The following is a 22,051-nucleotide window of genomic DNA, read 5'->3' as shown; positions in this document are numbered from 1 at the left end:
TTTAAGCTGCACAATTTATGAAAGGAATTTGCACAGAAAAAAAACAAAACCACACAACTTCCACAAAATCAGAACATCTCCATGAACACAGGTAGGTGTACTTGTTGTACATGCATATCACAGTTGCACAAATAGGTCTTTGATACATTGTAGTGGTCTTCGAAGTGCTACTGAATGCAAGCAAAGAAAAATACTGTATTAGTACACAATTTTATTTTTCTTATAACTAAGTACCAGTTATAAGAAGGTGGAGATGAAGAAAAAGTGGTTTAACAAGCTCTGTACTTATCCTGTTCTCAGGCTTGTAGAAGCTTACGGAGAACAGGTATCCCTGTCATTTACACTGGGTATTAACTGGAGCTCCACAAGAAGCAAGAGAAGAAACAAGGAACAAACCCAAAACAAGCAAAGAAAGCCCATGTGATATGGCCCTTCCTGTAATTCTGTCTCTGGTTAGCGAGCTGGAAGCATCTCATTTCTTTCACTTGAAGCCTGACACTCACATTCCTCTGCAGCTTACCGTGGTTGGGAAGGAGACAGAAGTGCTCCCCACCACGTGTCTGTGAGCTGGGATTCCACCCGTGCTTTTGATGACTGCTGAAGTTTATCATTTCTGTTTGCCGTGACAAGGCTCTGAGATCAATTTGCCAAGAAGTAAGTGGTCCGCTACTCCCCCCCACCCCCTCTTAAACTTAGTTTTATTTTTATCAAATGATTAGCTGTGCTTTTGAAAGAGTTGCTAAGGACCAAAGGGCCACGGGGCAATTACTTAGTGAGCTGATGCCAGGGGTGAAGTGACAGATAAAGCCGCTACCAAGACCATGCAGAGCAAGGAATGAGAAACTCCCACAAATCATTGGCAATCCCCACGCAGTGTGATTCAGCTTGGAGGCAGCCCCAGCTCTGTTCTTCCCACTTGACACCAACCGACTGCAATAAAAACACAAAATCTGACTCAAGGCCCTCAGTGCTCCAAGTTCACACTAGATCTACTTAAGGGGGGGGGCAAGAGGAAGGGTGGACGAGAAGTCAAGTCCACCACATAGCAGACACTATGAAGAAGCAGCATTGCCTTCCTTTACGGGGCCTTGTGAGGGAGCCCAGCCCTGCCAGGACAGCACCATTACGCTCCCTTTCTGCTAAAGGCGGCCAGGCCACAGCCGGGCACGGCTCAGCCCCTCAGCCCACAGGGGGGCTGTAGGAGACACAAGAGGCTCAGCTGACTCGTTTTCAGGGGGAATAGGATCACTGGGAAGAGTCCAAAGCACTCAAACTGGAGCTAGATGATCTCTAGGGTCCCTTCAGACACAAGCGATTCTACGAGTCTATGATTCTACCCTTGTGAAAGGAAGCACAGCTCGTATCTTCCCCAGCCACCCCCCACGCTGCTGAACACAGGACAGTCAGCCCAAAAGTATTCTCAGTGCCTAAATATAACACAGGCATTCACGCAGCATGAATAGGAGAATCCTTCTGAAGGGCTATCTCCAAAACAACCTCCATTTTTAAGTCAGATTCAAGTTCAAAGTCAAATACTGGCATGTCAAATTCAGGATATCCTTGTAAGAATAATTAATTTATTGTTATTATACCCGTCTATTTTTATAAAGTTTCTAAAAGCAACAAACATGAACTACTCATATAGCCTTGCGTTTCTCAGCCCCAAACCGAGAAGATTTGATGGAATACTATCACAGTACTATGGGATACACCATAACAGCAGTTTTCATTGCTTTGGGGGTGTGTACTCAATGGCTGCCAAGCTGCTACATTCCTTCAGTCTTTTGTTTTGTTTTAGGCTTTGATATATAAACTTGTCAGAGTAAAATATTAAGGGCCAGGTATAATACAGCTTATGCCAAAAATAATATAAATCTATTAAAATCACAAAGCCTAGAATTCAACTGGGAAGAGAATACTGCAAAATATTCAAGTTTATAAAAAAAATCATGACTCCATCAAGAAGGAGGGAGAAAAAAAAGACAGATTTGAAGAAAAGTTAACAGGTAAAAAAATAAATAACAATAACAAAACAAACAAAAACACAGAGGATTGAGAGGGAATCCCAAAAGGTCACAAAAATAAAACCTAAAAGACAGTACAAGAATCCCGTTTCTTGTGTTGATCCTCCTACTCCATCAGGTGTTCTGACAGAGGAAATCAAAAATTGTTAATTTGCAAACAAAGTGTTTCTTGGGGCCATTAAACACCATACTAGGCAAGGATGCATTCCTCTTTCTAACCACTTAATCCCACCTGAACAATCAGCTGCTGCAGGACATAGCACGAGCTGTTCGCTGCTGTTCGAAGTTGTAATTCAGCTACGCCATAAACAGCTCTTCAGCAGTTCAACTCTTAGGAGAGACAGGTATCTCGAGCCCTTCCTGGAGCAAGCCTATGCCAGCTTGGAAGACAGCATCGATATACTAGCTACTTACAACAGACAAGTTTCACAATCCTTTGTTACTAGCTCTGAACACTCAAGTAAACCCATCCCAAAGGGGTGGTAGGATGTACACCCTGGCAGATACACATCCTGACAGCGACAAGGGCAGTGAAAATCTTTTGCCATGGTTTCACAAATGAAAATAAAGACAGCCACAAGACCAGGTTCACACTGCATGATCCTTCTTCAGGCCATTTGGCTAAATATTATTTTGCCTGCTAGTAAGACCCATGCAGCACCTCTCCTCATCATGAGTTATGAAAGTATTCAGCTTTACAGGAAGAAAAACAAACTTTTTGAATTATGGCAGGTATTTGCTTGCTAAAGCAGGACAAAAAGCCCACCACTTTGGCATAAAGTAGAGAAAGAGTAGGGAGAAAACAATATGGTTGCCAAAAATAACCAGAGAACTTAGAGAAAAGGTTTTCTTCAGTGCAGATAGGAAAGGGCAAAAAACTTTCCAAATGGCCAATTTGTACAAGTTTCAAAAGTATTCTTAAGAAGTAATCAATGGGTAGAATGAATCCCATGTAATTTACTTAATTTAGACCAGATTCTGCTCCTTAACTCTGTTGCCTATCCAGGCTGCACTTTTTTCCCTCCACTCATCTACTTTCCCCACCCCCCCTTTCTTATAGAGCAAGTAAAAAGAAGCCCCGATTCATCTGTCTACTAAACAAACAAAAAGAAAATTCCCCAAAATCTGGGACTCGCATAACCAATACGAAAACAAAGCTAGAAACCTCCTCAACCTAATTTATCTTCTAGCTCTTTCAGTACAGAGGTCCAACATAACAACTAATTACCCATTTTCAAGGGTCAGGCTAATCCACTTATGTGGGTTATTATTCAGTGACCAAGAGCACAATTATGCCACTCCATGACAATAACTTTACATTAGCATATTGCTGCTATCAAATCCTGCAGGTTCATTTCTGTTCCTCTGGTACCTCAGAGGTGAGAATGATGTATTTGTGTACAGATGAGCAAAGCCTTACAGTTGCTTCAGCAAGTTAACAAGGCAAAGTAGCTTGTTCTGGAACCAAGGCTGCCGGCCACAACAGACACCAAATAGCCTGCTGATCTCTCACTTGTTTTTTCCTTCGGTTTTTACACATCATAGGTATTTAGAAAACAAAGAACTATTTTTATAGCCAAAAAAGCAATAACATATTACATGACTTCACACCACTACAGTATTTTCATTGGTCAAAGCTACTGGTGGGGTCTTAAGAAGTTAGACACAAGAAAAGATTGTCTGGGATCTTGCGAACTGAAGGGAGACGTCCAGGCAAGAACACCTACATTGTGTGTGTACAAATGGTCCATGTACTTGAGAAAGTTTGAACATGCTCTTTTAGCTAGAGAAACAAAACAGGAACAACAATAAAAAATTCTCAAGTGGTATTAAAGTTACATGTCTTTGTAGCATCCCCTATATCACTGTCTCCCCTTTGCATGGTGGTACCCTGTACATCGCACAATGAAAAGAGAGGAAGAGTCTGGCTAAAGACATTAGTATAAACCTGCTTTTGTAAGTATTGTTTTCCTTCTACAGAAGGAAGAGTGAGACAGTCCATGTAACATTTTATTCTCCTGTAAACGAAGAATACCACTTGTAGACTTCCTGTATGGAAAAGAAAAGTGCATTCCACTACGCAATTTAAACTGCCAAGTTGAAACAGAAAAATATTATATGTATCCATGGATATCTAAATTTAGAAAGACAAACAGTTCTCCTGCCGCAATGGGGGGTGGAGAAGATGGCAAGAAAAATTGTTATTATAAGTCATACAGAAAGGAACTATGACAGTGCATGACGTGCGCAGGAGGTATGGACTGAGTTGGGCAAGTTCCCACGAGGGAAACAAGGCTTCTGTAAGCTCTGCATCTGAAATGGCCTGACTAAAAAGGCATCACAGCTTATTGCCAGCTTGATAAGCTCAATTTTCTAAAATGGAAAATCTTTGAGAAGGATAACACCGTTAGAGTCTCTGCAGCCATTTTCATGCCCAATGCCATGTTAGCAAGCATGGAAACTGGCATTACTATGACTCCATGGAAGGAACTATAACGTCTGCATATAACTTAGACACAACTTTTCCCCGAAGTCATTGTGGTTTTGGCCTAAAGAATTTGGCCAGTAGTCTTCATAAACTAAGCTGGGAGATTTTTCCTATCTAGAGTCTGAAGCAGAGCGCTTCTGGACAGTTTTACTGCATGCAAAGACACCTTCATCAGGTATTACTATACTTCTTGCAACCAAAAAGGAATAAAATCCAGTATATGAAATGCACTATGAACATCCCAAGGAGAATACAGACTGAAAAAAATCTGAGTGACAGCTGAATCTTGTTTATTTTCTAAGAAAACAAAGTCAAAACAAGTATCTGTATAAAAATGTAGATGGTTTGGAACATTGTAAGTAACCAACAGATTTGCTTGAGGAAGCAATTTCTCCAGGAAACATGAGACATCCTACTGTTAGCTAAAATGGAAAATAAGTTTAGTTCAAATCCTTCATGAAATTGCTAGAAGAGAAGAAACTAGTAGCTGTACATATGTAAGATGTAGCTAAGTCAGATACAAGAATTCTGTTTTACTTAAACTGTTAAGTGAACCTACTGATCAAGCAAAGGAAAGAATACACCTTCCCTCTTAAAACAAGATGCTAAACACCTCAACGTACTTCTGCTACACTTCAAGGCAGCATAAGACACCGCTGCTGGTAGAGCAGCCCATGTTGTCCTTACCTGGCCCATCACTCCTATCCTCCAATTCCTTGTGCCTCCAAGTGCATCCCTGCTGCTACACCTCTGGGATCATTTCTCTCGCTCTGCTCATCTCCCAGCAAAGTTTTCAGTTGGATCTGCTGGATCAACTGGGAGACACCAGCACAGAGACAGGAACAATTTGACAGAGAAAGCACGGTCACTGCTTTCAGCAGCACTACCATGTTTTCTTGCCTTAAAGTACACACAACTTAAATTTCTGTGAAAGGTCCTTCTTTAGGACACGAACAACAGCACTGAAAGAGACAACACATACCTTTTACCATTACTACCAAAGATTCTTCTGAAATTAAAAAGTAGCCTTTTCTTTCCCTTAAAAAAAAAAACTGCAGAGAATGCATTTTCTGTTGACACAGAACTACAGAAAACCTTTGGAGATGCACTGCTTGGATGCTAAGCATAAATTCTTTCCCACTGTAACTGTAAAAACAAGTTACACATCCTTAAAATGTAAAGTTTATTTTCAACTTTAGTTTCAGGCAACATCATAAAGACATCGTAACCTTTAAAGGAAAATATTTATATTCACTTGAGCACACATGGCTTCTGTATGAAGAGCTCCCAGTAAACAAAGGCAAATACCAAAAAGAGAAAATGGATAAAAATCTTTATGTTATGGGCTCTGAAGCTGAAGGCCAGACTGTACTTACAAATGGAGTATCAGTGCTGGAAAACTGGTGCCAAATCTGAGGCACAAAAAGGCCCTTCCTTTGACCTTAAAAAGCTGGTAAGGGTAGCGATGGTCTCTTTGGTAAAAGTTCCCCTCTCCAGTATCAGCAAAATTCTGTCAACAGAATACAGCTCATCAGAATTACAAACTGCCTAATCAGCAACCGAGTTTCAATTAGGAACAAACTTTATAATTCAGATATACCTTCAGGTAGTATTATGCAATTTATAAAACACTATTTCGTTCTTTAAATGCACTATTAATTAGATCCTTGAAAATTGCGCTCTCACCTTCAGAATTGAAACCTGCCATGCATTTCCAATGACTTGTCCAGAATCAGCAGACAAAGGTTTACCAATCCTCAAGACGTGCTGAATTCTATATAAACTTTTCAAGTCATCTGGACTTGAAAATTATCTTTATTTTGCTTACCCACCTCTCACACATAGAAACTCCCCAGAGGATTGTACCAGTCACAACTGTTTATCATAAGAAACCAAATCAGCAGTCTTAAAATGATCTGAAAAGCTTGCTTTCGTTTCCTAACAGCATCGTTAATAGAAGACATAAGAATCTTATCCAGAAGGACAGAGAAAGGGAAAATAATTACACTATCAAGGTGTCAAAACTACTACACAGCTCATGACTTTTTAAGGATGGACACTGAAAATTTATTGCTAAAACTGATCAATTGCTAATGCTAAATCCCAAGAAACGTGTACCCATGGCCTTAAGCTTTGTGAAATATTGATCAGAGAGGCACCTATTGTTCAGTGTGACTTGGGGTTTAAGAACCTTGGTATATGAAAACATTAAAGTATACACCCCTAAAATTAACTTCATTGCTCATTACTACTACTGAAATTTAAACAGATGGTCTGAGGACAAAGACACCACCCAAGCCCACCAAGACACAAAAGGCCTGTATAAAGTCTGACAGAAAAGCAAAACAACAAAGCGTTTTGTAAACAGCAATTTTGAAATTTACTAATGAAGTCTACAAATAGCTACTGAACAATGACAATTATGAATTCAGCTTGCCAAAGGGCAACTGCGTCATGCCATGTGCAGGGACTGCAGGGAGTTACTCTGGACCCCGAGCAGGGCACTAACCTCCCTCCATCTCCAAGTCCTACCAGCACCACAGCAATTGCAGACCAGCTGAACTCCCTCCCCTAACTCTCTCCAGGGCTCTGTTACAGCCTGGCTCAGTTTGCCGTTCCCTTATTTTTTATCGCACACCAGAACACAGGGATATTTTGACTACTTACACACAGCGCTCAAAACGGTTTCAAATGAAAAAAGTCAAAAGAATCCAAACAAAATTAATCGGAGGGGGCAGAGACACATTTCTCTGCTAAAACCTTGATGTTTAACCCCAATTTTACCTGCTAAAAGTTCACCAGCCAATTTCCTCCCACCACTCCAGCCACGACAAAGAGCCTGAACCTCTGTCTCTTCTATCAGCCTGCTGCAAATTCCCAAATTTATGGAGGTTTTTTGGCGTTTTCATTGTTGTTTGCTTAAAAACAACAACAACAACAGAAAAAAACAAAGCTACTTTAAAGTGAACCAAATACCAGCTCCTAAAACTCCTCATTCCCGGCAGCTGGCACATGTCTGCGAACACAAAGAGAGCGTTAAACCAGCTCTAACCCTGCTCAGGGTGCCTGAAGCCTGGTCACAAGCATGCGTTCAAAAACCCACAGGCACGGCGGTCTGAAACGCGATCCACTCTCTTTGATACAGCTCAGTAGTTTGAAAGTGGAGGGGCCATATCCTATTAAAAATAACAGGAAATCGACCACAGCAATAAATCTGAAGCTTTGGCTGCTGCAATTTCTTATCTTCCGTGAGCAGTTGGTGGTATGCAAAAAACATGCAACTTTTTCTTTTTAAAACGAAACAAAACAAACAACTTAAAATAATATCACTCCAAAACTGGAGATTCCACTTGAGAATAGCTTACATCAGCCAGCCACAGCCTTGGGAGATCTGGATCCTTAAGATCTTCGCCCTTGCGTGGCAGGATATCCTGTTATATTTTGATGGCTTACTGCTGCCTCCAGGCAAAACATGTCACGGAGAAAGCGGAGTCGGTGCACGAAAACTGACAAGTCCCAAGGAAACTCATCAGAGGTTTTGGCACTTCTTACACAACTCGCGTTCTTCTTTTCATGAGATTTCTGCACCCAAATGATATCTCCATCTCCTCTGATAGCATTTTCCTCTTTATCTGCTAAAACAGATTAAGATCTGAGATGATGGCAGCTCCTTCTAATGGCTTACCAGTACTTGAAAGGCACCGCGGCGGTGGCAGCACTCTCTCAGCAAACCCCACTCGCTGAGACACAGCTTCAGCGGGGCTGGAGAAGAAGGCACATGGCAGGGAAGGGGTAGCCAAGCCTCTTCCTTGAATGGAATAAACAATATAAGCCAAAGGGTTTCGCTAAACTGGCAGAAACTACATGGAGCTTTTTGCCAGCAGAACTGCGTCTGTTGTGGGTATGACTTGTTTTCCCACTCCTAAAAGGCAGAGCTTTGCCAACAAAACTTTGAAGACTAACACCAACAGCGTGGGTGTGGGGCTCAGCTTGCTTGCAGCACACATGAGTGGAGTTAACCATGGTCCAGTTTCCTGCCAATCTAATCCCCACACCGTTTAGTGCTATTATTTTATTTGTTTCTTATTCTGATTAGGTCATACAGGCATTTCTGGAGCAGACTGTTCAAGCAGGCAGCCCTGCTATGAATTTATTATTTATTTTTTTAACTCATAGTATAAGATCACAAAGGCTGAAAAAATACCAGGGACAAGCACTTTAATACAAAAGACAGGTATCTACTTTAAGAGCTAAAAGCTTTTCTAAAACACATCCATTTAACCTATGTTTAAATGACCAGGACCTGCTGGTTGTATGAGATATCTACCATAAAAGATCAAAACACTGTACCTAAAACCAAAACAACTAAAGAACTAGCAACTAAACTCAACCTTAGAGACTTAAAAAACAGAGGCTGAACCTCCTTGCACTAGAACTAATTATAGCAGAGTAGTTACAACATGTTTGGAGATCACCTCACCTACAAATGCATGCTGAAAATAGGGCTTAGCTCTCTCCTGCTATCCTGAAGGAAGGTAGTTCCACTTTGGATCCAAAAGCACCCTAAAACTATCTCCCTCTGGAAATATACATAGAAAACGGAATTGAAAGCTTCTCCCTTGCATACAGTATTTTTGCAAAACAGTTTCTTTGACTGCAAAACCTACACTATAGCTGTGACTGTTAAATTGCCTTCTCATTTCAATTGCCTAATTTTGAATCTCAGCCAGTTTCTGATCCCAAGAATGAGGCAGACATCACACATTTTTCAGAAGATCTGCTTCCAAGTGTAAAACCTTGTTAGCCAAAGAGTTCCATTTCTTGACATTTCTTCTGAATAATCCCTTTTCTGGCATCAAAAGAATTAATAAATAAGTATGCAAAATGCATGGTGACCCCACTGGCAGGAAAATTATGCTACATCAGGAAAGGAATCATCACCAGGCCACCAAAGTGACTTTCCACTGGCATATTAGAAGGCAGAGTTAGAGCTATGGAATTTCTTCATGCTTGAGGGCTAACTCTTAACCAACACCAACCCATCTGTCATACATCATTTTATGTCTGCTTTGATTTCTTTTTGCTACAAAAAAAAAAAAGGGGGGAATGCACTTCAGAAATGTTACGGACCACCAGATTTGTTTCATATATTATCAAAGCTAAACATTCAAGCATTTTATGGAGATTAAGAGATTAGAGTCCAGGAGGTGTTTTTTTTTTTTCCTCCCTTCTTCTGTATGCAAGGCCGCTCTCTCAGTCAAATTAAAAAGTGGAGTTCAAGGTATGCTGTTAATTCCTGAGGGGAAATGATACATAACCCACATGCACAAAGAAGTTGGCTTGTGTGCGGTTGTTTTTACAGCATGGAATCTGTTTCAATCTATGTTTGTTTAACAAGATGCAAGTCTCACAATGGTAATTTAGTAAAAGCTTGTGCAGTGTGTACAATACCAAAAACAACGGTCGTAACTCTTTCCAAAGATACAAAGGCATCTACAAACTGACCAAAACAAAAGCACTGCACAGGATTAGTTGTTTCAAAGCCCCATGTTCCAGTCAGCTTCATAATTTCAATACTCCATCTGTAAGCATGAACTGATCTTAGACTGTTTCACATTCCAGTAACAAGTCACTGCTACTGAATCCAGCACGGCATTTCACTTTTCATCTTCATTGCATTTCCATCATTTTAAATCCATAGTATCCAAAAGATACCTTCATTTGGAGAAGTCAAATACTTGGCTTAAGTATTGTAGTAGAGACCCTGACCACCTGAATAGCTACGTCCTATTAAGCTGCTCAATCTGCACCGAAGCACTTGAACATAAAACTGTCAGGCAGTGGCAACACAGGCTGAGGAGAGGAGGTGGCACACCAGGCCTCTTTGGCAATGCCCAAAGCTAAGTGCTGCAGGATTACAACCACGATCATGTTCTGGAATGATTCCTTATTTACAACAGTTGTTTGAGACTTATTAGGTGATACTCTGTTCTCTCTTAACAGAAAATATAGCTAAACGAAACTTTAAGAACAACCTCTGCTTTTTCCTACTTCATAGAATAGGTCAACACGTCTTCAAACCCTGGCCTGTGTTCCCAACACAAATGTGTTACAGAACATCTCTCACCACGACTTATACTCACATCTTACCTACGCAGCATCTGTGCCAGAGAACTGAACTTTTCTTTGTCTTGCTCAGCATGTGGATTGTAAGAAAAATGTTGGCTCAACGTTTGCATTTTGCTCTTACCATCAGAGCCAGGATGCAGGCTTCAGTCAAAAGACTGTGGAAGCTCCTCAACAGGCAAGTCATTTCACTAGATGGGAATCAACCAGAAAACAACTGGCTGTAGCAATTCTCCTTCAGTCATTAACAATAGAAATGAATTAACAACATTAAAAAAGTGCATTAAAACGTTAGAAATAGTTGCTTATAAACAAGCAATGCATGCTTACTGCACAAGCCTATTCTTGTGGAAGATTTTTTTGCAGCCATCATTTATACTATAGCAAGGTCTATGAACTATGGGTGTTTGCACTTCCAACTACCTTCAGAAATAGCGTTCCACACTTCAGATATATTTGGCCTTAATCGACTGGGCTAATCGGTTAGCCATCATTCAATCACACATTCTTGGAGGGTGACTCACCAGATGTCAGGTGGTTTAACATGCACGCTCCTCCAGTAACCAGCTAGCTGTTGACATTGTTTCTCCCCCAGCTCCAGAGTACCCTGCACAAATGATCACAGCAGTGGAAAGCTTGTGTCAGAGGATTAATATCATTAGTTATCACAGTTAGGAATAAAATCATTAGGAGAGATCTGCAATGGCATAACTACTCCTGTAACAACCATGGGCTAAGTTACAGGTTGTCTCTGTAAAGAAAATAATTAAGGGAATGGAATCTCCTAGATGATTTGAGAATCCCTGTTTTCTGGTAATGTTCTTATTGCCTATTTTTCAGCCAGCACAACATAGGCATCATTTTTTTTTTTTTTAATATAACTTCAGTGGCGCTACCTATTTGAAGCTACTGTCATTTTAATTTGGCAAGTTTCAAAGGAGGACTAACACATACACGACCTCCTTATTGTCCCCCACTACTGCCAGGCGTCAATATATTCAGCACTTGCATAGCATCTGGTTTGCAAGATGTGGCAGCCTTCAACTTTACGCATTCCTTTCAGCATTACTCTAAAGGGAAATTGACTTGATCCCCAAGTTGGTCCAGATGGTAACTCAGAGCTGTCTCGCTCCTCCTTTCTACATAGCTGCCACTGTTGTACCAGAGGAGCAAGCAAACAGGCTTTCAAAGCAAGCCATCAGCACTGGAGGCGAGCTATCCAAGGAAGTTCCTAATATCTAAATTCTCTAATAAGCACTGACAGGGGACTTTTTGTAAATGAAAACTATTTCTTCAGTGTGTCAGATGACAGCTTTGAAGCTTCATGCAGCTGCTGGGCTGGTAGCACCAGGCAATGGATTTCCTCCGAATTCTTTTGAGTGCTGATGCTTAAAATCACAACAAAAGCCTGGATGGTTGCCTTGGGCTGGAGAGCCCGGTCCCACAGCTGGCAGAACACCACACTGAAAACACTTTTAGGAGCAACAAAAGGAGGCAAGAAGAGCAATCCTCTGGAAGTTAATACTGAAGGAAAGATGACTCCCGTTATTAAAGCAAGTTGTGCAATGCCTCGTGACCAGCAGTCCCTTTCCTGTCTCACCAACTCAAAACAATAAGACAAAAACCACACAATCTCTGTAGGTACATTTAACTACAAAAGGCACAGCAGCACTGAGAATCAATGCACAAAGGAAAAACAGGGGGTAACCCATTCCCCCTGAAAACATACTATGAGAACGAGGGAGAACACCGCTAGTTTCGCCCATTTTTGCAGTGCTTGCTGTCTCCAGCAATGCTGCCATTAAAACACTGTGCAGGCCAAACAAGCCAAAGCCTTTCCTCTGGCTACTTTGCTTAAGCAATAACAAAGTAATTCATCATGTAACCAAACAAATAAAACACTTTTTTGATCCTTCACCAGGAAAAAGCACGTGTAGATGCAGACGCACAGAGAGCCAACAATAACTGAAAGCGCTGCAGACTTGAGCCACGCTTTACGTACCCAAAAATGTACATGTGAATTATAAGGGTATCCTTGACCTTCTGCAAAATAAAGCCAACTTTTCCGTATACGTTTCTGTACAATCCAGATAATTTAGTACAGATATGCAGATTTTACAAACAGGTGCAATTTTTAGTAGTTTAATAAAATGAGAGAAGAAATGCCAATACATGCCTCAGTCTCTACAATGTAATCCAAGTAACTTGCACTGAATTTTCATCTAGTCTGGACAGCTATCAGAAATCCTGTCATGCACCTCCTAAATCAGGTTTGAAATGAAACGGGAGTGATTTGGGATGGAAGCACTTTAAGGAAAAAGTTAATGAGCACAACGTGACTAATACCTAACACTGGCAGTACTTCTTCTACCATGGTGATGGAGCACTTGGGGGAGGGACAGGAGTATTATTATTAACCTGCTATTACGGATGAACCAACAGAGAGAGAAAAGGGATAGAAAGAAGTACTCAAAGTTTCTTAATAACCCCAACCAACCAGAGGAACCAACAGTTCTCAAGGCTTTACAGAATTCCTTTCTCTAATCCAAACTGGAAGTGAAACCAGTCCTTCTGGAACTGCAGAAAAAAGCTCTGTAGAGAAAGTGTCTGTATCAGTATGATTAAGGAAATCCTCTTCCTCCAGACTGGCTTCCCCACCAGACTGGCTGCAAATTCAACTAACCACATTCAGTCTGAGCACTTAACAGCTATACATGCTCCTGGAGCTTTTTCAGTTAGTAAATGTAACACTGACCTTAAGCAACCAAGGAATGAGAGTCACCACTCCATGAAATGCTGCAAAAATAAATCCCAATGGATGAAAAATTAAAGTCACCTACCCTCCACAATTATCAGACCCAAACATCTAATTTGGAACATGTAGCAAGTTCCTCAAACAAGGCTAAAGGTCTTCAATATATAGGAGCTTATGAAAACAGACTGTCAGAGAAACAAAGCCAATTTCCGTAACTATTTACTACAGACCTACATATCTATCCATATGTATATTCCAGTACCTGTCCACTGTTTTTGAAAGATTTGTTTTCCGTTCATCCAAGCACTAAATAAGCAATTTTCAAGTAAATCATATATCACAAATACTACACGTTTTTTTTTTTTGTGTGTGTGCTCTAAACCTCCAACAGAATATATTTACTCAATGTATTTTAATTAAATACACTAAGTTAACACTGTTTCCACACTAGCACCCGATAAAAAGAAAATAACTCCCCTGTGAATGTCATAAATTTACACCTCAGCATCAAAACGTTTTGCCTGGACTTGCTGCAGTTAACACCTTGCTGACCATAGAAATCAAAGCAGAAACACTTAAAATACCTTTTCTTTGGTTTGTTAAGATTCAGTTTATACAAAGCTTAATCTGGAGAACACAAAGAGTGCTAATTTTCCTTCACAGTCTGAATCCCCACTCCTATTTGGTCCTGTTGTGATTGAGGCCAGTTCTGTCTGCATTACCAGCAACTGCTCTGCCTCACTTCAAAATTACTAAACGTAACCTAGGGATTTCTGGATGTGGCAGCAGAGGGAAATTAAACCACTCTGGAGCCACCTTCAGAACCATCTACTGACCTCCCCTGGTTGCGGTGCAAGGATCACTGCTTGCTCACCCCTCTCCTCTGCCAGCTGCACAGCTCTGTATCGCTTCTTTAACTTCATTGGTCTGAACAGCTCCAAGTATAACCCCAAGTCCCTCGTTTGTACATATGCTGCTGTACCATATGCACAGCAACAACACAAAGCATTGCTGGAGTAGAAAAATAAATGACACTGGCTCAGACAGGCTTAGAATGTGGAAGTTGGCTTAAGAGAGCTATAACTGGATCTTAACTTGATGCTATCTCTTTGAAGCCTCCAATAACAAATTAATTTCTAGTTTTTAAATGCCATGCTCACACTGTAAATCCAAAGAGCAGAGGTAATTGAGAAAAGTAGCTTTAGACAGAAACCTCACCTCTGGTGAAAAAGCAGCATAATGTGGCAAAGGGGCAAAGAAATTACTCTAAAAGATGAGCTTTTTAAGGATCTCGTCTACCCGGACATGTAAAATTCACATTCAAATCATGTATTTCTGAAAACCAAACCCGTGAATTTCCTTGAAGGTATTTTTGTAAGATAGCATTGAAATCCTTCAAGACAACAGTCCACAACGGAACCTCCTTCATCGGTGTTACCCAAACATGTTTTGTTACACGGTACAAACTGCTGGACCCTCGATGCAAGTTACCAGTATGGGTACCAAAGCCAAATACTGATCCGGGCTAATAACTTGCAACAACTGAATTGTATGACTGCTGTTACACCTAGCAGAAACCTGCAACACCGATGTGCTCCAAAGGTCCGACCCTGACTGAGGAATGCTCTCTCTCAGCAGAACACACAAGTGCTCTGTATTTTCATGTGCACGTGCAGTAAAGACAAGGTCTTAAACCCATCGTGGTGTCTGGTTTCACAACATATGCCCTTCCTTATCAAATGTCATTTGTATTGCCATGCCTGCATCTGTCTGCACAGATGTCATCCCATGTAATGAAGCATATGGCTTAAGCTGACATTGTTTGCAAACAGGAAGAGCTTTTGGCAAGCGGGATTTAACATAAAGCATTCTGCAGGCTGCCTCTCTTAACCCATCTTTGGTTGGCTCCTCTGCTCAGCTAGGACTGGTAGACTACTTTCAGAGAGGGCAAAGAGCCAACCTAACAGATGGGCAGAAGTAAAGTCATGCCAAAGAACCAGAATGTGCATCTAATTTGATAATTAGAGGCTGAATTTCCCCTTAGAAATATTGCAGTTACAGCGCACACCAAATTTCCAAGCTTAAGGGCAAAAGAATATGCTTCAGCCTATCCAGTTGTGGGTTAACTATGAAAACACCAACAGCAAAAAAAAAAAAAAAAAGCCATGAAAGAGGGTGGAGACCAACCATGGGCTCCAGTCATTCAGGATCAGTATTCTTCAAGGAGAAATGAAATAGAGAGAAGGGGAAGAAAGAAACAGTAAGAATAAGCCTTTACCCTGAAATAGCTCTCCACAAGGGACACCTGAAAATCTTGGCCAAAACAGCTCTGTGGCCTTGCTGAAAATAATTTATGCTGAACAGAGATAAAAGCAAGGAACTGATGGCCACTTTACAAAGCATTAAACACAGCTTTCCTGTCCACAAGGAATAGCCAAGCCAATAGCTAGTAAAAGGCAAAGGACAAAGAGTGTTTATGGCTCAGTGGAAATCAAACATAAAAATGTACACACGTACTTGGAACCATCGACAATTACTGCCTTGGTTTTGATATACAATGAGACAGAGTTGTGGCTACTGAAAAAAGTTAACAGTGCAGGAGAGAAAGCTGAGGACCCATTTGAAATTCTGCTTCTAACATTTGACAAGTTTTCATGCAATAATAGAGTGTTCCCTTAACTATTCTAAAAAGCTCTGTTAAAGCAGGCTCTTCTCCCCAGGTGTCTTTTTCCCTTCCCCACCTTTCTCAAGCCACTTTCTTCAGCAGGGTGAATGCCAAGAGCCATGCAAGCCATAGTTTGGAAAAAACATCGCTCTAATTCATTCTCCCTCTTTCCACTCTTAAAGTGACTCTTTACAGATTTACATTCACATTGACGCTGGATGGAAATTAGTTCTCCAGCTCTCATTCACATCTTCAGAGCAGAAGAAGTAGCCATAGTTCTAAAATAATTTAAAAGCAATAGCTGCTACACGGCTAAAATCACATGCACTGCTTTACAGACCTCCACTGAGACATCTTCCTCTGAACAAATTTGTCAATGAAACTTCCTTTGTTCACCTGTCAAATTCTGGCAAGCTACTTCCCGAGTATAGCATGAGACTTAATTGGGCTTTTGTTTAATTACTATCAAGACAATGACGCTCAAATGAAGAGCATAACATCGGCAACTGAGTGAAAGCAATCAATTAGGATGCCCTTGAAGCTGGCTTTTAAGTGAAAGAAAGAAGCTACTCATCCTGTGGCCATAGACAAAAAATTAAAAATATAAATCTGTCACTTGCTAAAATAATACATGGTTCTAAGAGGCAAATAAATTAAATGACAGGAAGTGCAAAAGAGAAGCATCATTATGAAATAAGATCAAGATTTTACACCGTAATGCAGCTGCCACAGCAGAATTAAGTTAGTGGATTAACATGAATGCTCGTGACAAACTGGTGCAAACTCTCCTGTTTAACTCTGCCACAGGTGTCATATTCAGAAAGAGCCTAAATGATCTAATAAATGAATCAATGACTTCACACAGAAAGAAATAGAAGTCATGGAAAATTTCAGGTAATAATTAGTTTCTGGATTCGCTGCATTCTATCTGGCACCCCAAAAAAATGGAATATGGAAAAAAAATAAAAATCTGAAGACTCGATCCTGAAAACTCCCAAGCTCAGTACTATATTTAAATATTAAAAACATAAAAGGAGCTAATACACGTTAGATAGCGGTAACACACGAGTTGATGTGAAAGCCTTAGAGAAACGTCAACTGGCAAGGCAGCAGCCGCATTTGCCAAACCAAACAACTTTAACCAGGGGGGTAAAACCTAAACACAAGCCTAAGGACCTTCACATTCACATGTTACTTCACTCTTTACTTACACTGAGAGTTGCAAATTCACCAACGTTATAGGCAAATACACATCCTGACAAGCAAATAGCATCTATTATTAGAAATGGCCTTACAGACATACAGAGGCCCATTAGAAATCAAGATCATCTCATCTCCAAAGTTATCCTGAAAAGAAAAAAAATGTATTTGGAACATACCTGAACAATGGACCCAGAGTCTGCCACAGCATCAAGGGAAACCCATCAAGAAAAGCCCTTTACTAACAGCACTTTTAGACAGAAAATGAGACTTACCCATAAGGGACAGGCAAACGGCTGAGCAGAATACACACCAATGACAAAATGTCTGCCCGTGGTCTAAAGAAGGCGAAACATCCCAGAGGAGATCCCACCACACTATTATGAAAAGTCCACTCTGCTTTTTGCTTTAAAGCCTCCTTTTGCTTTGTTAAGTAAGCAACTGCATCTGAAATCCAGCACAGCTATACTCAGTGTCCAGAGTTTCCAAGCTTAACAGTATGAGATTATGCTAAAACGTATATATTTCAAGATTAGAAGAGTTCAGCCAGCTTCTTATTTTGTTCCTCACCTGCAGGGAGATGCTAAAAGATGAAAATATGGAATCAAAAAAAATCTCACCTTTTGAAGTCAGGTTTGCTGCTTTCACAGTAACTAACAAAAATCTCCTACTTGTTATATTAACAGAAGCCAGAAGGTCTCCAAAGTGCCACCCTAGATTTGAGCCAAACATGACACCATGCACGTCAGATACTTATTTTTTCAGCCAAAGTTCACAGACAAAGGGTTATCAATCAAACAAAAGCACTTTCCCCACAAAATGCCAAGAAAAGTAACAGAGTGGCTGGTTAGAGCAAGTAAACAACATAGTTCACACGATTTGTACTGTTGAACCAGAGCTATCACACAGGTGAGTTTACCCTTCTTCCCGATAAGCAGACATCTAACAAACTGAAAACAATCCACCAAAATACCCACACCTTGATGCAATATGTTGAGGACCTGCTCTCTTTTGACTCCTGAAAACTGAAGTCATCAGGCTCTGGCACAGTGAAGGACGTTGCTCTTGCAGCACACACACCACACCAAAAAAAAAAAAATTTAAAGTAGCACTTCACAGAGCAGGAATAAAAAGCTATACAGCTAAACAAGCCATCTAGCTTTTTGTACAAATTATCAAAGAGCACTAGTTCTAGACAGAAGTCGTATTATTTTTCTCAGCCTGCATGTTATTACAATAGCACATGCCATTAAACAAAAAATCTGAGAAAGCATCAGTTAGGAAGTTATTTTAGAGAAAGTAAAGAAGGTGGAGAGGAAAAAAAAAACTCAACCTGAAAATATATAATTAAAGTGAAACCTTCATTACAGAAATATTATACTGGTGCCTTCTGAAAGAGATTGTAAAAATAATGGAAAAAACCCAGTGAGACAGGAAGCTTAAACACAGCTAATCTAATGATGCCTTTCATAACACAGGAAGCAAGCACACTACCAAAGAGATGACAAAACCAGAGATTATTTGAGGTGTTTACTTATTCCCAGACCTAGCTAAAAAGCATGCGAAAGGAACTCATGTTAAGCACATCAATCTAACTGCTAGAGCTTTTTGTTTTAAATCCTAGCAATTGACTTTGTAAGTAATGAACCTAGGTTTAATGTAACAGCACTTGACTTTACAACAAACGCCAAGAGTTACTGACTTGCTTTCATGTGCTCACCTTTGGAAATGCAATTTCCTCTTATAACTGGATGTCCTGATCCTGCAGACCTCTGCTCATGTGAATGTTCTGGTTTGGTCAGCAGGGCTGCTGGTCGTGCTGGCAGCAGTGGGGCCGATAAGCACCGGTCAGAGGCTTTGGGATGTCACGCTCACCAGCTGGGCTTCCTGCTTGGGGCTTATCATGATGCCACCTACCCAGACGTGTCAGAAGTATGAGGTACTAAATACATTTACTACAGTCTTGAATAACTGAATTGCAGTTTTCCCCTCTCCTAGAATATAACATAAGGATGAGATGCCTACTGCACTGCCAGTATGTGCATACACAACTGTAATGCTTTGTCTTCCGTACACAAAAAGGAGTCTGGATTGCACTGGCTTCTCTTGCATAAGACTCCGAGCCACGTTTATCTAATTATGCCACTCCACAACTATCTCCAGGAAAAGATCTGAATTTAAACTAACCAAGTCTCAATAACTATGCCTTATGGCCTACCTGGTGAGAGGAAATAAAACACAGTTATCATCACGATCCTGGCAGGACAAGGAGAGAACAATCAGTGTTCAGTCCTACCAGACACAGCAATCGGGCGTCCTTTTGTTTTTAATTTCCTTTGACCTTACAGTTTGTCCTTGTAAAGTTCTCGCTGTTGGCAAGCTAACGCATCTATGTTTAAATAAACTCGGTACACAAACTGCTTCCACGTACTTGATAATGTCTTCTGTGCACACTTCCACCGGCTTCTCAGAGCTACCACTCACTGCCACGGTCCTTCTGTCAAGAAGGGATGGAAGTACACCGACTACTGAAAATATAACACAGGAGACTTAACACACATCCTTCAAAGAAAATACTTGCAGACAAATACCGCAGTTGATTTCAACTTTTCAAATTCTCCGACATACAGAGCGACCATGTCATGCACACATTTTTAACTCCTGATACACCAAAACTGCAGAAAGAGAGTTTAGATAGTTTAAGGACAAGTCGAGGCACCGCTTTTCCAATGCCAAATGCAACAACAGGTATGGAGATAGGCAGCACACGATGCAATCACGCATGGCCTGCAATAAACCCGAATGCATTTGGGAAGCTACAGATTAATGGTTTTCACTGGCTGACAGAACTACAGCTTCTGAGTCATGTTATAAATCTTCCTGTATTTCCCTACCATGATGGGGTAAGAGAGATATTGTGTTTAAAACAAAATAAAACAAAAAAGCTTCAATCTCTCTTCAATCTCTTTTCCTAACAGGTGAAGGTTTGCTACCTAAAGACTTCAAACATCAGACCTCGACGACATTATTCAGAACAGATTCTTTGCTGTTTGGCGCTTTGCACAGTCCCTTACACTGCAGTGAGCACTTGACATCCAGCACTGTCGGTTTGTTAGGCTGGTCAAATTCCTTTAGCTTTGACCTCTGCACACGAAGATAGCCATGCATGCCAGCAAAATAACGTAGTTATCCAAGTGCAAGGTGCTGCACCTGGGTCAGGGCAATCCCAGCCATGAGCACAGGCTGGGAGAAGAACTCATTGAGAGCATTCTGTGACTCTGTGATCACAAAGCCAGAGCACTGTACATTTTTTCTCACAGACTTAAATCTTTCATCAAATGCTCCAGTGGACTGTCTAGCATTATTTTAAGATTGTCCCCACAGCAAAGTACTTCGTATTCTTGAGAAATTAATATAATAAATCATATGGCTCACGATCAGGAAGTTTTTCCTGGTAAACAGTCTAGATTCTGTCTTAATCTCATACAATCATTCTATTACCAAAGAAGAGTCTTTTTCAACACTGAAGTTTTAAATACTATTTTATTTTCATTCCCCTATTTTAACTTCTCTTAAAGGCACTCAACAAAATTAACACACATTACATTCTCAAAACTGTGACCACAGCGCTCTCAGGCTGTGGTGAGCAGCCTTTTCAAGACAACCATCCCCCACCCCATTTTTCCATTCTAAGAAACTACCTAAATAATTGAGGGTTTCCTTTCCTGTCACTGTCACAGCCTTCCTTGCTCTGTTTGACTGAAACATACAACATGAAGAGACTAGGAAGTATATTTGTTCTGCTTCCATCCAAGGCTAAAAAAAAACCCAACATCATAAGTCAACACTAATGTAAGCATAAAGAAAGCAAAATTCAGAGGAATTTAAGAGTGGATGGTGTTTTCTGAAGTAAGCTGAATACCCCGTTCATATAACAATTTCTTTGCATGGAACTTACTGTATGAAGTAAGCTCAGAGTCTTGCCACTCATGAATATTTCAATGTAGTACTCTGGAGGGGGTGGAGAGAAGTGCAAAATTTCACAGCACCATGCAGAGAGTTAGCAGTACTTGTCAACTACACTAAACACAAAAGGCTAACATGAAAATACAGCTCCGTATGAACAAACTTGTATTGTAACACTAGGTGTAAATACTTAAGTAGGAAAGAAACCTTACATAGCATCAACAGAAGCTGACACTGCTGACTTACCGTAGTGAAATGCCTAACTGTTTCCTAAGCATACCCAACCCTTTTTAGACATTTTGACAGATTAATTAGTACATGGGTAACAAGCTTCATACCTAAGTCAGGTTCTAGGAAAACTGTAAGAATATATCAATCTCTTTGTATAAACCCATTTGTGCATCAGAAGAAACAACTGGGACATCATTAGGCAAGGTGTCATGTCTTCTGAAAGCAAACCCTACCCAGACCAACCATTTACCCTTTCAGCGGTGAAGAGTCGCACACAAACATCCCCTACAAAAGCAAGGAGTTGTTCCATGAGCAATGGTTTTAGGCTGCTACACCGGCAACAGAGACCAAGAAGCAAGACTAAGAAGTGCAAAACTCGCATATCACAAGTAGAGAGGCTCTCCTGCTCCAAGCTGCTACGTTCTCCTTTGAGGCACCCCCTGCCTTTCTGGCCCCAGGGAAACGTTCATCACTTCAGAAGGTCAGGTTCTGTGGTGCAATCAGTAATTCTCTTTTTAAAAACACAGTCTCCTAATTATTGAGTTTTAAATTTGCAGGAAACGTGTATTCCTAAATCTGCTGATTTAAATGCCCAT

At 40.6% G+C, this 22,051-nt stretch overlaps 1 protein-coding gene across 7 annotated transcripts in view; it reads right to left on the bottom strand.

Annotated features, from left to right (window-relative positions):
• Positions 1 to 22,051, bottom strand: part of PTPN14 (protein tyrosine phosphatase non-receptor type 14) — a 109,604-nt gene that overhangs the window by 79,737 nt on the left and 7,816 nt on the right. Inside the window, exons 2-4 of one of the 7 annotated variants that reach the window (XM_050709381.1) lie at positions 11,163 to 11,245; positions 10,763 to 10,829; positions 7,878 to 8,147 (exon numbers count right to left, since the gene is read on the bottom strand). The exons of 1 other annotated variant lie outside the window; for it this stretch is intronic. The gene's annotated coding sequence lies outside the window, so the exon portion shown is untranslated. Of the gene's footprint in view, positions 1 to 5,199; positions 5,221 to 7,877; positions 8,148 to 10,662; positions 10,830 to 11,162; positions 11,246 to 18,978; positions 19,163 to 22,051 lie in introns of those variants that run through there. 5 more of the 7 variants (XM_035564885.2, XM_035564880.2, XM_035564872.2 and 2 more) reach the window with 5 other exon arrangements.

The sequence above is a fragment of the Cygnus atratus genome, chromosome 3 (genome assembly GCF_013377495.2).
Source record: "Cygnus atratus isolate AKBS03 ecotype Queensland, Australia chromosome 3, CAtr_DNAZoo_HiC_assembly, whole genome shotgun sequence".
NCBI lineage: Eukaryota > Metazoa > Chordata > Aves > Anseriformes > Anatidae > Cygnus > Cygnus atratus.
Note: the sequence above shows the minus strand (reverse complement) of the source record. Positions and strands in the feature narration are given on the sequence as shown.